This window comes from Alosa pseudoharengus, unplaced genomic scaffold, assembly GCF_046254945.1.
Source record: "Alosa pseudoharengus isolate Yale_2024_CS ecotype anadromous, Long Island Sound unplaced genomic scaffold, YU_APseudo_1.1 YU_APseudo_1.1_scf_13, whole genome shotgun sequence".
In the NCBI taxonomy this organism is placed as follows: domain Eukaryota; kingdom Metazoa; phylum Chordata; class Actinopteri; order Clupeiformes; family Clupeidae; genus Alosa; species Alosa pseudoharengus.
The window spans coordinates 37,543,261-37,548,705 of NW_027468598.1; positions in this window are offsets into that span (position 1 = coordinate 37,543,261).

The window sequence follows — 5,445 nt, forward strand, 5'->3', positions numbered from 1 at the left end:
ACATAAGTATTGGTATAGAGATGAAATGAAATAATGAAAGGAAAGGAAAAAAAATATATATAATAATAATAATAATAATAATGAAAGGATAAATGGTAAATGGTATTAAAAGGACAGTAATAGCTTCAGCAATAGTGCTATACTATAGGAAAACTATCTCTCTCTCTTTGTCTCTCTCTGTCTCTCTCTCTCTCTCTCTCTCTCTCTCTCTGTCTCTCTCTCTCTCTCTGTGTCTCTCTCTCTCTCTCTCTCTGTCTCTCTCTCTCTCTCTCTGTCTCTCTCTCTCTCTCTGTGTCTCTGTCTCTCTCTCTCTCTCTCTGTCTCTCTCTCTCTCTGTGTGTCTCTGTCTCTCTCTCTCTCTCTCTGTCTCTCTCTCTCTCTGTGTGTCTCTGTCTCTCTCTCTCTCTCTCTGTGTCTCTGTGTGTCTCTGTCTCTCTCTCTCTCTCTCTCTGTCTCTCTCTGTCTCTCTCTCTCTCTGTGTGTCTCTGTCTCTCTCTGCCTCTTTCTCTCTCTCTCTCAAATTCAAAAAGAGCTTTATTGGCATGACCATGTGGTATAGTGTTGCCAAAGCAGACACACAAACAAAAACAACATCTAAGAATAGTATAGAATAGTCCAATACATCCTAACTCCATTCTAGACAAACATCCCAGAGAAGTGTGTGGTAGAGGAAATGCCATTCTGTAGAATTCATATTAATAATACATTTTATTTTTTAAGGTTTTGCACCTACGTCATAATGTCACGACACCATTTAAACTAGAGTGGTAGGCAAGGCAGGTTTTATTGTTAAAAGGATCCCTATTAACTGTCACCAAAGTGGGACAAACTAGTCTTCACCAAAGTGGGACAAACTAGTCTTCACCAAAGTGGGACAAACTAGTCTTCCTGGGGTCTACAAGAGAGGTAGGCAAGGCAGACTGGTAGGCAGAGTGGTAGGGTAGGCAGACAGACTAGTCTTTTACATGGTTAAGTTATGGGTAGTAGCCTTATTGTAGTGATACAGACTAGTCTTTTTGAGGTAGCTCAGATGCCAGAGAATTTCACCAAATACTTCTGTGTTGCATTTACTATTCCAATTAGAACATGCTAGAATGTGTTACATTTACTATTCCAATTAGAACATGCTAGAATGTGTTATTACTATTCCAACTATTCCAACTAGAACATGCTAGAATGCGTTAGATATTCTAACTAGAACGTGCTAGACTGCGTTACATTTACTATTCCAACTACAACATGCTAGAATGCATTACATTTACTGTTCCAACTAGCCCTGCTGAAAAAAACATCTAGAAAGCAGATTATGCTGGTAGCTGGTTTTAGCTGGTCTTTGCTGGTTTTCTTTCAGCTCCTTCCGGTCTTTGCTGGTGTAGCTGGTTGGGCCACCAGCTGGATATGCTGGTGTGACCATCTGAGGAAGCTGGTCATGCTGGTGTGACCAGCCTGTCTTGTGGAATACAGCTGGTGCAAGATGGTCATGCTGGTGACCAGCCTGTCAAGCTGGTCATGCTGGTTTGCTAGAATGACCAACATAAGCTGGCATGGCCAGTTAAACCAGCACTATAGACCAGCAACACCCGCTAAAAGAGGTGTGAGGTGGTACAACAAGCAAAACCAGCTGAATTACCATCATAAGCTGGGAAAACCAGCTGAAGGTATGTTTTCGCAGTTCGCAGAGTTTTGCTGGTCTAGCAGGTCAACCATCATAGGGTGGTCAAACAAGCTGGTTAACAAGCTGGTCAACCAGCAAACCACCTTTAGCTGGTCAGGCTGTTTTTTTCAGCAGGGAGAACGTGCTAGAATGCGTTACATTTAATATTCCAACTAGAACATGCTAGAATGCGTTACATTTAATATTCCAACTAGAACATGCTAGAATGCGTTACATATTCCAACTAGAACATGCTAGAATGCGTTAGATATTCCAACTAGAACATTCTAGAATGCGTTACATATTCCAACTAGAACATGCTAGAATGCGTTACATTTAATATTCCAACTAGAACATGCTAGAATGTGTTACATATTCCAACTAGAACATGCTAGAATGCGTTACATATTCCAACTAGAACATGCTAGAATGTGTTAGATATTCTAACTAGAACATGCTAGAATGTGTTACATTTACTATTTACTTAAAAAGTCCACAGGAATAACTGGGCAGTTTATACTACAGATATTTCAACTCCTATAATTGTATTATGTGACCATTTTACAACAGTCCTACTTAGACTGTTGAGGTGCGTTTGTTGAGCAACATTTTCAAATTCTCATCTCATGACTGAGAAGGTCAGTTAAATCGCCAGGGACACACACACACACACCACACACACACACACACACACACACACAAACACATAGAGAGTCCATGTGATGTAGTGAACATTTGTGAGGCTGTGTATTTTTCATTTTGAACTCAGTGTGTGTGTGTGTGTGTGTGTGTGTGGTGTCACAGGGGTTGTGCCATGTGCTTTTTCTGATAAGCTTCTGCCTCTCCATCCTTGGGACCCTCGTCACAAGCCAGTCCCTAAACCCCTCGTCACACACACACAAACGCAGACACGCTTACACACACACACACACACACACAAACGCAGACACACTTACACTCTTTCTCTCTCTCTCTTTCTCACACTGTCTAACACACACACACACACTCTCACACACACACACACTCTCTCTCTCTCTCACACACACACACACACACTCACTCTTCATGTCTTTCACCCTCTCTCAAACTCAAGGGGGAGGGTATTGTCTGAGTTTTTGTTGCGAAAAACTGAGTATGTATGTTAGTGTGTGTGTTGGAAAAAGGTGTGTATGTGTGTGTTTGTGAAAAAAAGTGAGAGGGTGTGTAATAAAAAGTTGGAATAGAGTGTGTGCGTGTGTGTTTGGGTGTGTATGTGTGAGAGAGGCGGAGTGGGTGTGTATGAGTGAGAAAAAAAGACTATGAATGTGTGTATCGGTGTGTGTGTGAGTGAGCAAGAGAGAGAGAGAGCTGTTTAGGATCGATCCATTAAGACCATTTTATAGGATGGGTGATGAAGTGAAGGTTATTGGAAGGATAACTCAACTTCAAACGTTAACATAGTCCATTTGCACACATACACAGACACATACACACAGACACACACATACACACAGACACATGCACACACACACACACACACACACACAGACACATGCGCACACGCGCACACACACGCACACACACACACACACACACACACACACACACAGTATATATCTTCAAGTATGCATAATCACTTACATTCATAGACATGCTTCTCCTAAAAACCAGACAGACCGACAGACACACACACACACACACACACACACACACAGACACATGAGCACACACACACACACACACACAGACACATGAGCACACACACACACACACACACACACACACAGACACATGAGCACACACACACACACACAGACACATGAGCACACACACACACACACACACACACACACACACAGAGAGAGAGAGAGAGAGAGAGAGGTGTGTGCACATGCAAAGTCTCCCAATGTGCCTGTTTTTGTTTTTTTTAAATTGAAAAGCTATTTGAGTTCAGATCAAAACCATCTGTAGGCATATGTGTGTGTGTGTGTGTGTATGTGTCTCTCTCTCTGCGTGTGTGAGAGAGAGAGAGTGAATGAGAGGCTCTGTGTATATCATTTTTCCCTGAAACTGAGGTGTAGGCTGGAAAATCATTCAGCCCTTTGCAGTACATTACTACAGTGTGTGTGTGATATGCATGTGAGTATGTGTGTGGGTGTGTGTGTGTAAAAATGCGGTTGAGGGCTTAGTAGTGTTTTCTCTTGCTCTCTCTCTCCTTCCATCACACACACACACAACACAACTGATTTTATTTCCATACACTGGAGAATGGAAGACCAAAGACAAGAAATGCAGAGAGAATTGATAGAGAAGTGTTGAGTGAGGTGGAAAAAAATAACAGAATACCAAAACAAAAAGAAAGAACGAGATACAGATGGTCCTGAGCTGTGAGATACAGTAGAGATGGCCCTGTGAGATAGAATGAGTCCTGTGAGATAGAATGAGCCCTGTGCTGAGATAAAATGAGTCCTGTGAGATAGAATGAGTCCTGTGAGATAGAGGGCTCTATCTTGCACTCTAGCGCAATTGACTTTGCGCAAATCGCTTTGTGGGCGGATCTTGGGCGCGGTTTCTATTTTACCGGCGGGATGGACTGTTGCGCCTGAAGCAAATCTAAAATGGGGTGGTCTGTAGCAGTTACATTATTCATGGGTGTGGTTTGGGCGTAACGTGCAATAAACCAATCAGAGCGTCATCTCACATTCCCTTTAACAACAGGCACGCTTGTTCCATAGCGGATTGCTATTATGATGGCGGAATTGCCAGGCGCAGCCAGGAACGGTTCACAGCGCTATAGTCAGTTGGGAACAGTTTGCTATTGATTTTTCCTCTTGACAAAATGTAATACAGAAATGTCACTTTCCGATGTTTTGGGATCACTCTCACTGAATCACGAGGTTATGAATGCATGGTGATATTTATGCAATGTATTCTAACATTACCTCACTATAGACAATGCAGATCTGTCAGATAAGCTCTCCTCTCCCATGCTGCTGCTGGGGCATTTGGGTTAAATGGCATCGGCATGCAGTTCAACATCACGTCTCATTAAGTCCTCTAATATTTCCTAATTTATGTCATCAACACATCCGTGATTCGTGGAAATGTGTTCGCTAGATTCATACCTATTTTTTCACATCGGACACCACACTGATTTCCCTCGTGTAGCAATATTTGTCCTTGTAATTATGTATGGTTTGGAGAAATGGGAACTGCGTCGTATAGATGAGGGGAGCAAAGTGCATTGCGAAACACAGGCGCCCAAGCAAGCGCTCCTGCAGGTGTAAGCTACGGCTGTACCTTACCATCAGTTAACTCAACAACGAGAAACAGTTTCCAAGTTGACCTAACTTTCCAACTCTGCACAGTATCCCATTAAGTGCATGACAGTAGGCTATTTACAATATTTTATGTAAAGTAGAGTTTGTAAACACGTTATCATCAACTTAATGCGCGCACAACTTTTGTTTGAGCAGGAGAGAGAATAACAATGAATGGACGCAGCAACTATTAAACTAAAAGAAATTGTAGCCAAGGCTACTTGCTGCTTTCTTTTACTATCTATGGTTGCTGGTTAACAGCACATAATAAGCTTATTTAAGCAAATTCACAAACTCAAGACTTCAAGGCCATCATGGATATAAAACATTTTTTGAAAACAACGAAAGGATGGAGGAAACATAGCAAAGCTTGAAGTTATTTTAGATGGGCTACAACAAGGTAGGCAAAATTGTGGTGCTTGTCAAAACCTTAGCGCAGCTGGAATAATGCTTATAGGCTGATGTTAAAGTGCACACGATGTTTAAAGCCAT